Raw genomic sequence first — 13,686 nt, 5'->3', positions numbered from 1 at the left:
TTTCTTGAGGTTTACTCCTGGAGCCTTTTCCATGACTGGATATGGCCACAAGGCAGTGGAGATTTTAAATCAGTTTTCCCTCTTCTAGATGGACTGCCTGCCCAGGCTGATGAGCCCCATCTGCCCGTGACTCATGGGGGCGGGAGCATCTATCTTCCTGTGCTGGTCTATAGCACCTGCCCACTTCCGTCGTGGCTATCCCTCGAGGTCAAGGATGATGGTCCACGTTCCATTGTTTTTATGGACTCTCAGGTCGCTTATGAGTCCAATCCTGGCTTTGAAAGTTCTTCGACATTCAAGACAGGTAATTCCAGATGGCAGATCGGGCTTTGGTTGTTGCTGCCTCTCTTTCACTTTTCTTCTCTTTTCTTCTAATTCTGCGCATCTGTTGGCTTCGAAGGTCGCTGTTCCTTCTTGGATGATGGTTCACCATAGTTTCCTGTCCTTGGCATTGGTTTCCCAACTGTCAATGTCGATTTCACATTTCTTCATGCATTTCTTTTCTTCTTCTTAAAGCTGGGAGAAGAAGGTTTGCTTCGGTAGACGCTCATCTTCCATCCGAACAACATGACCGACCCATCTTAGTTGGTTCTTGATGACGAAGGTTTCGATGCTAGATGTTTTTGTTCATTCAGCACGCTGACGTTGGTTCTTCTGTCTTCCCAGCTGATATTTAAGCTGCTTCTAATGGCTTTCTCACGGTGCGACCTGAAGCAAGACTTAACAAGACTTAACATTGTGGGAACCTCCTGCGATAACAGTACGGCATTCGTGGACCACCGAGGACCTCCGTGGCGCTAACGGCAGGTAGTCGTGTAACTTGTTAAGGTCGGGAGAAAATTCAAACATTAGTGATTTGAGCAGCGTTGCAACATTGTATGAACGCAGATGCCAGTGCGATATCCGTAATGACTCTTGCGGGTACCGTGGGAACTCCTGCGAACGGTAATATGGGTTGAGCACAACACCGGCTGAAAGGAGGCCATCGAGAAGCAGATTTACGCCTTTGAAAATTTTTTGGCATTGGCTTTTTTAAATGTTTTATGTAATTTATGTTTTTATGTGTCTTGAGTTCTATGTGCAAATCCTTTTCAGTTCCAGGTATCAGAGCGTTGGAAGCAGGATGCCAGAGGCCACCGTGAGAAAGAGCCATTAGAATTCAACGAAAGCATTTGTGCAAATCTAAAGAAGTTGGGGGTTTATCATTACCTAACTTTTTGTATTACTACTGGGCAGTGCATATTAAGAACATAATGTACTGGCTGGATAGTTCCACTCAGCAGTTGGAGTGGATAAGAATGGAGAAAGAGGAGTGCTATCCGCACGATATAGGAACGATCCTGCTCTCACTGATAAAATTGAATAGTATAATATATAAGAAGATTATTCACAATATAATAAGAATTTGGAAACAAATAAAAGTATCCTTGAAATTAAATAATTTATCAGTACTAACCCCACTATTGAACAACCCCGCATTCAAACCTTCTCTCATCGACAACCCATATCAACAATGGGATAGACTGGGGATTAGGAAAGTAGGGGATATGTATGAAGTGGGCAAACTGTTATCATTTCAACAATTAAAATTAAAATTTAAATTGAAGGATAATCAATATTTTAAATATATACAGGTATGTGACTTCACAAGAAATATACACATTTCAAACTATATTTTTAGACCCTTTAGAAGAAGCAATGAATATTAAGGCTGATTCACAAAAATTAATATCATACTTTTATAATAATATATTAAATAGAGAATCGCCCTCAACAGAAGCACTAAGGGAAGATTGGGAACATGAGCTAATGATAAAGATCTCGAAGGATAGATGGGAAAAGTATTTGATGAATACACATAACTGTTCTATTAATGCAAGACATAATTTAATTCAATTCAAATTATTACATAGACTATATTATTCAAAAACGAGGTTGAATAAATTTTATCCAAACGTCTCTCCCAGATGCGATAAATGTTTGTTTCAAAACGCTAATATAACACATTCATTTGTAGGATGTACAAAGTTGAATAAATTTTGGAGTGATATATTTGATATATTTACAAAGCTTTTCAAGTCAAGAATAGAACCCAAAACGGAATGGATTATATTTGGAATAATAGGAGAAGATACCAATTTAAATAAAGACCAAAATGGTTTTTTTAATTATGGGTTAATAAATGGAAAGAAATTGATACTTAAATTTTGGAAAAATACAACCATACCAACTGTTAAAATGTGGATTAGGAATATGATGGACATAGCACGCCTTGAAGAAATGAGACTCCGACTAATAGATAAATATGACCAATTCTTAAGGAGTTGGTCTCCTTTCATCGACCTTTTGGAATCATGTGATGCAGCGGTACCGTAAAGATTGCTGATTTCAGTTCATGACGCGGATAGATCTACATCTCCGAATACAGATTTGAAAATTCTCTTTTAAGGGGCCTTCTCTTCTATTTCTACTTTCCACTTTTTCTTTTTCTTTTTTCTTTTTTATATACATACTTCACGTTTTTCTTCTTTCTACCATCTATTTCTCCACTTTTTCCTCTTTCTATTGTTTTCTTTTTCTTGTCTTGCTTACTTCCTTCTCATAACATAAAACTAGAGGTTGTACATAGAATGGATTACGGTATTACATAGTAGTCACCTAAAATTAGGTTCCACTTTACGTATTAACTTCTAATAAAATAAACAAAACATAAATATTTTTAAAAAAAGTCTTGCTTCAGGTCGCACCGTGAGAAAGCCCTTTAAGGCATTGTTGATGGAACTTTTCAGATGCCGTCGGTATGTTGTCCAGGTTTCTGATGCATACAGGAGCATTGGAAGCACCATTGCTTTGTACACTAACATTTTGGTGTCTGTTTGGATGTCACGATTTGAAAGACTCTCATTCGAAGACGTCCAAAATCTGTTCCAGCAGACTTAAGACGATGTTGGATCTTGTCATCAAGGTCGACATTGGAGGAGAGATGACTTCCAAGGTACGAAAAGTGATCCACATTTTCCAGGGTTGTTTCACCAAGTTGAATTGATGGTTCTTTCCGATTTGGCTCAGTTGTTGACGATTGGTAGATAACCTGAGTCTTCTTGGAGTTGATGTCCAAGTTTCGTGTATGGAATCTGTTGCAGATGATTTTCTGAGAGAGCTGCAATACGTATTGTCTGCGTATTGGAACTCGATGAGGGAGCTCATAGATGTCTTAGTTTTGGACTTGAGACGGGCAAGTTTGATAAGTCTGCCACCTGTTCTAAAGACGATTTTGATTCCTGGGAATAGGTTGTCCTTGATGATGTGGATGGTTGTAGCAATGAAGATGGTGAACAGTGTTGGGGCAATCACGCATCCCTGTTTCGCTCCTGATCTGACTTGAAACAGCTCACAGTTGCTGTTGCTGGCCATGACTGGCAAGCATGTCATCGTGGAGGAGTCTCAGATCGATCGCCTTTCCTTTTGTAGATGGTAACGATTGTTGAGTCTCTAAAGTCTCCTGGTCCGTCTTCATTTATCCAGATTTTGATTAGAAGTTGATGTCGTTGGTAATGTAGCAGGTTACCTCCAATTTTGTAGACCTCAGCTTGTATTCCGTCGAGTCCAGCTGCCTTGTTGTTTTTCAAGGTTTTGATGGCTTCCTTGACTTCTTCAAGTGAGGGTATTATGCTTAGGGAGTCGTCAATGGGCTGCTTTGGAATGTTGTTGATCACATTCCTGTCAAATGAGGCGCTATGATTTAGAAGATCATCAAAGTGCTCCCTCCATCTAGAATTGATGTCAGCATTGCTCTTCAGGATGGTTGACCCAACTTTGCTTTTGAGAGGGGCTTGACCGTGAGTGGATGGACCAAAAATGGCTTGGTTGCATTGAAAAAGCCTCAAGGTCGTTGGCGTCTGCTAGTTGTTGGATTTCCTGAGCTATCTTCCTCCACCATTGGTTTTTCAGGTTTCGGGTGCTCTTCTGGACTGCAGCCTTGCATTCCTCATAGCACTTCCTTTTGGTAGCCTACTGTTTGTCATTTTCTAAGGTGATGAAAGCTTTTCTCTTTTCACCGATGAGTTATTGGAGTTGTTATTTCATTATCGTCGAACCAATCCTGATGTTTTTTTTACCTGAACCCAATTGTTTCCTTGCAGGTTGCGATGATAGTGTTCTTCAACGGTTGCATCCTTGGCCCCATTCTCTTCTCCCTGTATATGCTCCCCTTAGGTCAAGTCATTCAAAGGCACGGCATTTCCTTCCATTGCTAAGCTCAACAGCCGATCAACCTTATCCACTGCCTCGAGGATATAAAGTGCTGGATGGTCCAGAACTTCCGCCAACTAAACGAGAGTAAGTCTGAGGTCATCCTTCTCGGCCCCTCGGACTCAATCAAAATGATAGCAGGCAGACTTGGAAGCCTTACCCCATTACTCAAACCTCACGTCAAAAACCTTGGCGTGATATTTGACTCAGCATTGAAATTTGACAAACAAGTCAATGCCGTGGTAAAAGCTACCTTCTCCCAGCTTCGGATGATAAAATAAAACAATTCCTCCAGTTTGACGACCTCGAAAAGACCATCCACACATTTATCTCCTCCCGTCTCGATTACTGCAACTCCCTTTACACTGGCATCTTCTCTGTCCCGCCTGCAACTGGTCCAAAATGCCGCAGCGAGACTCCTGACGGGCACCCAAAAAAGGGACCACATCACCCCGATTCTGGCCTCTCTCCACTGTGAGTTCCGAATAAATTTCAAGATCCTTCTTTATGTTTACAAAGCCCTTAACGGGCTTGCCCCCACCTACATCAAAAGTCCGCTTACCCACCACACCACCTCCAGGTCCCTCAGATCGGCCGACTTGGGGTTATTGAACATCCCGCGGTCTAGGCATAAACTCAGGAGCGACCACGCCTTTGCGGTTGCAGCTCCTAGACTGTGGAACAGCATCCCTCTTCCCATCAGAACTGCCCCCTCCATCGACTCTTTTAAGTCGAAACTTAAAACTCATCTTTACTCTCAAGCCTTTCTTGATATCCTCTGAGGGAGGGCTATATGTATGTATTTATGTATGTAAATCTATGAACCACTGTTGTATAACGTTAGTACCTCCACCAATGTAAAGCACTTTGGTCAACGAGAGTTGTTTTATAAATGTGCTATATAAATAAAAGTGACTTGACTTGACTTGAAAGTGACTTCAATAGATTCCAGTATTCTTTGACAAATGGTGGGATTTGTCGAGGCAGTTGTTCTTGAAGTTTTTGTTGAAACTTCTGTACATGGTCCATGTGTTGAACGGCGTCAACAATGAATTTCTTGAAGGTGTTCTGGTTTTGATGTTTCCTTTTGGGCCAAATCTTCATTCTCATGGTGGACGAGATGACACGATGGTCTGTCTAGCACTCGTCGGCACCAGTAATGGCTCTTGTTTTCAGTACATCTTGTTGGTCACGGGATTGTACGATGATGTAGTCGATGAGGTGCCAGTGTTTGGAACGTGCATGTTGCCAGGAGACTTTGTGCCTGTTTTTCTGGTGAAATAAGGTGTTTGTAATTACCAGGTTGTGTTCAGCACATTTGGTGAGGAGGAGTGTTCCATTGGCGTTGACTTTGCCAACTCCTTCCTTGCCGATTGTTCTGGTCCAGAGCCTATGATCTTTCCTGAATCTGGCATTGAAGACTCCTAAGAGAATGATCTTGTCGTTGTTGGGAACAGAGGAAAGGACGCTGTCAAGTTGGGGGTAAAAGTTCTCCTTTACTTCGTCTTCAGTGTCCAGAGTTGTAGCATAGGCACTGATGATGGTGTATTGGTTCTTCACGAGCTGGATTCATAGAGACATAAGACGTTCGTTGATTCCCAGTGGTTGCTCTGTCAGCTTCTGAAGTCGGCTGTTTTGGATGGCAAAACCCACTCAGTGAATCATCGGCTGTTCAGGATCAAGGCCTTTCCAGAAAAAGGTGTATTGACCTTGTTCTTCCTTTAGTTGCCCTTCTCCAGCTCTGCAGGTCTCACTCAGAACAACTACGTCAAAGCTGAATTTTTGGAGTTTTAGAGCAACAAAGGCGATTCTTCTCTCTGGTCGGTCTGAGTTTGGGCTGTCCATCAGAGTTCGTATATTCCAAGTTCCAAGTTTCAATGTTTCGCTTCTTGATAGTTTTCGACCATATTATGGTGATCCCTCTGGACGCGGTTTTCCAGACAGGACGAGGCGAAGCAGACTATTTTTAGGGCACCTTTTCTAGCCCCTTCCCAGTTCAGGATGAGCAGAGTGGATCCTAAATAGAGCTGCTCAGACATAAATACTGCTACCGAACAACTTTCCCGTTTCTGTCCAAAGTTGAACGATTGAATCAAGTATTCGCTACTACCGTGCATGTTCTAGACTAGGAGCTTCCAGCCATCATGTGGCCTGCTCCCGTCACCCTTCCCCGATTGCCGAAACTCTTGAGAAGTTTTGTGCTGCTCACAGGACAAAGACGCCTGTCCGTGTGTTTATTTAACGTGTACTTGATGTTGCACTCCAAGAAGCACACGGTCCTTCACAAATCAATCAACTAATTCCAATGGCAAGGGAGTCAAGACGAATGGAGGTGATAGATCTGTTGCAGCCTTCATCCGCCTTCACAGCTGTCGAGTTCAAGATAACTTAGTCCGCCTGGTCCACCGTTGAGGTCTTGTAGGTTGGATCGTTCTTAGTCAGGACCCTCATCCTCGACCTTGCCGCCATGGGTGGCCCTACCAGAAGCTGGTGCTTCCGACGGCATCGCTCTCGGAATGATGGGGGCACGCAAGTCTCTTCACCACGACAAGGTAAGCGATCCGAAGATTGGTGAAACAATGGAGTTGAATGGAAATGACTGGCAAATCTTAACAGCCTGAGTGGAGGTAAATATCAGTCTGAAGAAGGGTCTCGACCCGAAATGTCACACATTCCTTCTCTTCAGAGATACTGCCTGTCCCACTGAGTTACTCCAGCATTGTGTGTCTATCTTTGTAGGTAAATATCGTTGAATTTAAGTCATCTGGCACCCTTTCATTGCTGGAGAACAGACCAGGACAAGATTGTTGGCTGATTAAGAAGCAAATTGTATTTTCACAACCAAACCTTCTCAGAAAATAAAATTTTTGTGAATGTAGATTCCTATGTAAATTCCAGATTTCTAACTGGTTGACTAGATGACCAGGGTTGTTCTATAGAACCTCCAATGGTTCAGTTGTACTTTATTGTCCCATGTACTCAGGTACAGGGAAATTCCTTCTTTTGCATACAGTTCAGTAAATCATACTCAAGTACATGAGTGTAAGAATAGAGTGTAGAGAAAGAAGTTCTGCAGAAGAACTTGGATGGGTTGGGAGAGTGAGCAAAGAAGCGACAGATGGAATACAACGTACAAAATGTAAAGTCTTGCTAAGGTGTTGACTATTTTCTGAATGGGGAAAGGATTCAGAAAATGGGGGTGCAAAGGGACTTGGGAGTGCTGGTGCAGGATTCCCAAAAGGTTAATTTGCAAGTTGAATAAGTAGTAAGGAAGGCAAATGCAATGTTGGCAATTATTTGAGATAGACTGGAATATAAAAACAGGGATGTAATGCTGAGGCTTTATAAGGCACTGGTCAGACCGCATCTGGAGTATTGTGAGCAGTTTTGGGCCCTGTATCTGAGGAAGAAAGTGCTGCTATTGGAGAGGGTCCAGAGGAGGTCACGATAATGATCCCGGGGATGATTGGGTTAACGTATGGTGAGTGTTTGACGGCACTGTGCATGTACTCGATGGAGTTTAAAAGGATGAGGGGGAAACTTACCAAATAGTGAAAGGTCTATATGGAGAGGATGTTTCCACTAGTGTGAGATTCTAGGACCAGAGGGCATAGCCTCAGAATAAATAGACATACTTTTAGAAAGGAGAAGAGGAGGAACTGCTTTAGTCAGAGGGTGGTGAATTTGTGGAATTCATTGCCAGACAGCTAGGCTGTCTTTGGGAATTTTTAAGGTGGAGATTGACAGATTCTTGATTAGTAAGAGTGTCACAGGTTTTGGGGAGAAGGCAGGAGAAGGAGTTGAGAAGGAAAGATAGATTACCCATTATTGATTGGTGGAGTAGACTTGATGCGCTAAATGGCCTAATTCTGCTCCTATGATTTATGAATTTAAGAATAGTAGATTACACTGAGGCAGTACACAAAAATCTGACACCATCTTGTATCTTTCAAGTTCAAAGTTGTTAAAAATGTTAGTCTCAACTTGGCCCTTTGTCCCAGAGGCAGCACAGGATTGGAGTTGCAGGATTGGTCTGACCAGGCATTATTGTTCAATCCCTCCACTGCCACTTTGAGATGCTGCAAGCCATGTGCAATCTGCGCATTCTTGGAGCAGCACTCAATCGAGCCCAAGCTGCAGCAGGGCTGCCAGTGACTCACTCCACCAATGCTACGATCTGGGCACGTCGGACTGCGAACACACAGTCCCTTGCTTCACGTGGCCATTGTTTAACCTTTGTGCCCTGGTGACTGCCGCCTGCCGCAGCTGACCTCAGAGCACCCAAAGCACCTGTGAGGATGTGGGAGGTGAGCCTCCAGTTAGCTCATCGACAACACCCTATTTCTCCATCTGTCACTGCCACCATCTTGAAGTCTCTTGTGATCAGTAGGAGAGTAGCACTTGGAAAAATCCAGGTGCTGGAAGCCTTTGCACAAATTTGAGTAGAAATATTACATGCATTGCTAAAATTAAACTGCTTTAGAAACAAGAAGTTCTCTTTCACTCAAAAAAGTCCACCACCCAACATCCCTTCCCAGCATCACCACCACCACCTTCCTCACCTGTGCTTTAACCTTTGGCAGCAAAATCGTTTAAAAATTGTAACTTTCAATATTACACAAAAACCTATTTATGGAAGAAAAATCCAAATGTACTGGAGGTTACAAATAAAGTGAATATGCTAATAATGTGAATAAGAGTGTTTCTGGGATAACATTTGGCCATATTTATATTACATAATAATATTTGGCCATTTTTAAAGTAGTGTAGAGAAAGTACAATTATTTAAAATTCCTCTTTTAATTTTCTGGGTCTGAAGGTGAGAGGAAGTGAAAACAAATGCGGAAAAAAATTGTTAAAGAATGCGATTAAAGGTTTCAAAGAGTTTTTATTGTCACGTACCAATTAAGGTACAGTGATATTCATTAGAAATGGCATCCAAAAATATAGGTGTGATTCTAATAGATTAGTCAAAAGTTAAAATTGTTTTAAAGGAGAAAATTCACTGCTGCCCTTACCAAGCCACAGGCAGCACAACGAGTTTAAAGATCCAGTGTCAAGTTCTTGAATCCAGATTAATAGCCATACATCAAAGGCAGCTGTGTATTACACTGCTGAACTCGGAGTCCCGACGCTAGCCATCCTTAGACTCTCCCACGTATACAGTTATCTGCCTATGTATCAGTTTTAATTCATCCACAATCCACACATTGTTAACCAGTATTTTTTTTAACTTTTATTGTATGCCAACTTTGTATTTTTACTTCTACTATCTTGCACTATGACTGACCAGATGCTAAACTGCATTTCGTTGTACCTATACTTGTATTTGTGCAATGACAATAAAGTTGAATTGAATTGAATTGAATAGGTAAGCTGACATCGTCAGTCTTTGCAACCGGCCTTCTGGTCTTCAGAAAGAGACTTCTTTAACATGGGTTATTTTAAATATGCTCTGTTACAATTCTCCCCATCTGCAGAAAATGCATTAAGCAAGTTACTCAACAAGAACTTGTCAATTTCTAACAATAGCTTATATCCAGAATTTAACTGACAGCAAACAGGCTGCCCTGAAATCACCCAAGCACTATTCAGATGCCCTTGTGAACAGGAAAGAACTAATACATATAGTGTAGATTTGCTGAAATAATAGAAAGAGACATATTTAACTTGTTCAGGTCACCCAACCAACTGTCATGATACATTTATCTTGCAAAGATTCTCTGCAGGCCATCCTAGAACATAACAAAAGACGACCAGTCCCACGGGGTACTTAGCACAATCATTTCCCTTTCAAATCACAACCCATTTGAACAATGCAGCTAAAGTTAAAGCTTAATAATCAGTAAACATACTTTCAGTGGCTGAAATTTAACTTTTGGCATTTTGACAAGGGTGCTTTTACAGCCCTCAGGTTATTATGCTCCAGGATATAGGACTAAACCTATAGAACTCTCCTTGTAACTCAAACCCAGACCCACAGGTGGGCAATGTAGTAGGCCATCTAAGATTACAATTGAACCTCGATTGCAGGTGGGCCACACACAAACAACAGAGAACAGTAAGCACAACCAAAAGCCCTTTGGCCCACAATGTCTGCCTCAAACATGATGCCAAGACAAATCTTATTCGCCCGCACATAATCCATATCCCTCCATCCTCTACATATCCATATGTACATTCAAAAGGGTTTTAAATGCCACTATTGTATCTGCCTCAACCACCACTCATGGCAGCATGTTCCAGGCACTCACCACCCTTGTAAAAGAAAACGACCCATATATCTCCTTCAAACTTTGCCTCTTTCACCTTAAAGCTAAGCCCTCTAGTATTTTTTTTTCCATCCTAGGAAAAAGGTTCTGACTGTCTTCCCTATCTATGCCTCCCATAATGTTAGATACTTCTATCAGGTCTCGCACAAACTCTGGTGTTCCAGAGAAAACAATCCATGTGTGTCCAACTCTCCTTGTAGCAGCTTCTTCTTCTTCTTTCGTGTGGCGTGCACAGCCTAAAGTTGTTGGACAACTTGTTCTATTTGATCTTCCGTTTGTGCATGTCGAGTTGATTGCATTAGTCAAAACAGGGCGGACCACGTGAAGGTTGCAATCTTCCACCCCTCCTTGTAGCCAATACTCACTAATCCAGATATTCTGCTAAATCTCTTCTGCACCCTTTTCAAAGCTCCACATCTTTCTTGTAACGGGGTGACCAGAACTGCATACAATACTCCCAATGCTGTCCTATGTAAATGTAAAGTCCTATGAAGCTGCATCATTACTTCCTGACTGTTATATTCAATGCCCCGACCTATGACTTTTTTGCCTTCCATCACAGTGAGGAATGTGGGGAATCCGCTGTGGTGGATATTTATTTTAACTTTTATGCAGTTGTGTGTCTTGTTGCTTTATTTTCGTATGGCTATTTGGTAATTCGCATATCACTGTACCTTAATTGGTACATGCATGGACGGAAATCCCGGGGGGGGCAACGTCCCCCCCATGTGTTGAGAGGTGGCTAATAATCCCCCCCTCCATGTTTTGTAATCCGGTTTTGAAATTCGGTGAAAAAAAAATCGATTAATAATCTCCGCTTTCAGCGAGACAGTGGGGGTGGGACTGATGATCGAGGGTGCTGATTGGACGAGAGAGATGTCGGTCAGCTTGCAGTGGGGGGTCATGATGATTCAGCACGATGATTGGAGGAGGGAGGTGTCGGTGAGAGGCGGTAGTAGGTGGGTGGGACTGAGGATAGAGCGCGGCGATTGGAGGAGGGAGACGTCCGGGTGTAGCAAAGATCATAGAGCGGAGGTTGAATCGGCCCGTTCGCGGGGCGTTTGATTGTCCGGCGTGGCTTAAAATTGGCCGCGGGATCTTCCATTGACCCGCGGTCAAATTGTTGCATCGAGGCGATTGAGGCTCCCGATGTTGAAACTCCCGCCGGGCGATGGAAGATCCCGTGGCCGGTTTTAAGCCATGCCGGGCGATGAAAGGCCCCACAAACGGGCCGATTGAAGCCCCACGATTCGGGGCGGACGAAGCTGCTGTTTCTGGAGTTCGGAATCGGTCACCAACCAGGTCAGCTCCCGATGTTATCGTCCACAGGGCCCACGGTTGAAGCCTCGCGTGTGCGTGTGTGTGTGTGTGTGTGCGCGCGCGAGCGCATGCGGCCACCAGGTAATTGGGTCCCCCGCATGTTTTCATAGCGATTTCTACCCCTGGGTACATGTGACAATAAAATACCTTTGAAAGCAGGCATCCAATATGTCTTCTTTATCACTCTATCTATTTGTGTTGCCTCTGTACATCAATGTTGTTAAGGGTCATGCCGTTAATTGAATATTTTCTCCTTACATTTGACCTCTCAAAGTGCAACACATCACACTTGTGGTATGGCAGATGAAGTTTAATTCAGATAAATGCATGATGTTGTATTTCGGGGAGTGTTGTAAAACTTAGGGGTTCAAGTGAAATAACATTATTTTCCCTCATCATTAGATCAGATGTAGACATGTAAATGAATGTTTGCATTCATATTTCTTCATTTAAAAAATCAGGCTGTAAAAAGACATGGATGGCATTTAGTCATAGTCTGATAAATGACTTGTAATATCTGCACCATGCGAGTGCCAGGCAATGATTTTCAATAACCTTACAATGTTCAAGTCTCCCACCATCAATATCTGGGAGGGATACGAATTGATCAGAATCCTTAACGGACCTGCCACATAATACATAAATACTGCACTTTCAGGAACAGATTATAAATTAAGTAGATTGCCGCGAGTTACAAACTTATTTTCTAATCAAATTAGTGCAGCACCTATAATAATCAGGAAAATCCACACCATCCAGGACAAAGCATTCAATTTAATCGGCCCATTCACCACACTTGTGCCTCCTCCGCCACAAGTTCAATAGAGCTGCAAGTTATATTATTTACAAGATTCAATCCTGTAATTTGTGACGGGGTTTCTTTCAACAGCAACTTCAAAACTGAGAATTTATAGGGACATCAACAAGTTGTCCTTCAATTCAGACCATGGAAATATATTGTGACTGGCCTTCTAATATGATTCAGGCAAGTTGCACATTAACACATTCTGTCAATCAGTGGTGGCCAGCGGCATCTTCTTCGCTGTCGGAGCATCATGGACAATACAGCTCACCCCCTCCATGACACACTGGTCAACCTAAGGAGCACCTTCAGCAACAGACTGGTTCCACCAAGATGCAGCACAGCACGCCACAGGAGATCCTTTTTCCCTGAGGCTATCAAACTGTCCAACTCCTTCCCCTTCTGTCGTGGGGTAGACTGACTTGCATCTCTCCCCCCACCTCAATTTTTATACATTCCCAATCCTGGACTTTCCACTCATCACTTTAATTTCATGTTTTATGTATCTTGGTGTGTTTTATGATTGTTGGCAGACCAATTTCCCTCCTGGGATAAATAAAGTTCTATCGTATCGTATCATCGCCAGATGATCCTTCTCTCACTCACATTGCCAGTCTCCTGTGAATCAATTGTACAAAACCATCTGAAAGTATACAGAAGCACTGCTGGTGTGCAATGAACATAAGAAATAGGAGCAGGGATAGGCCTCATACCATTTATTAAGATCTTGGCCTCTGTTCAATTTTCAAACTGGTTTCCATTATCCCTTGACTCTCCTACAGATGAAACATCTGTCTATCTCATTGTTGTATATATTCAGCTACCACAGCTCTCTGGCATAGCAATTTCCAAGGATCCCCAAGTAAAGAAATTCCTCTTGATCTCTGCCATTGTAGTTGGAGACTCCACTGTGAGAGGTACGGACAGGGGTTTCTGCAGCAACAGACGGGATTCGATGTGTGTGCTGCATTCCTGGTGCCAGGATCCAGGATGTCACGGACAGAGTGCAGAAAATCCTCAAGGGCGAAGGTGAACAGCCGG

The sequence above is a fragment of the Leucoraja erinacea genome, chromosome 5 (assembly GCF_028641065.1).
Source record: "Leucoraja erinacea ecotype New England chromosome 5, Leri_hhj_1, whole genome shotgun sequence".
In the NCBI taxonomy this organism is placed as follows: Eukaryota; Metazoa; Chordata; class Chondrichthyes; order Rajiformes; family Rajidae; genus Leucoraja; species Leucoraja erinaceus.
Note: the sequence above shows the minus strand (reverse complement) of the source record.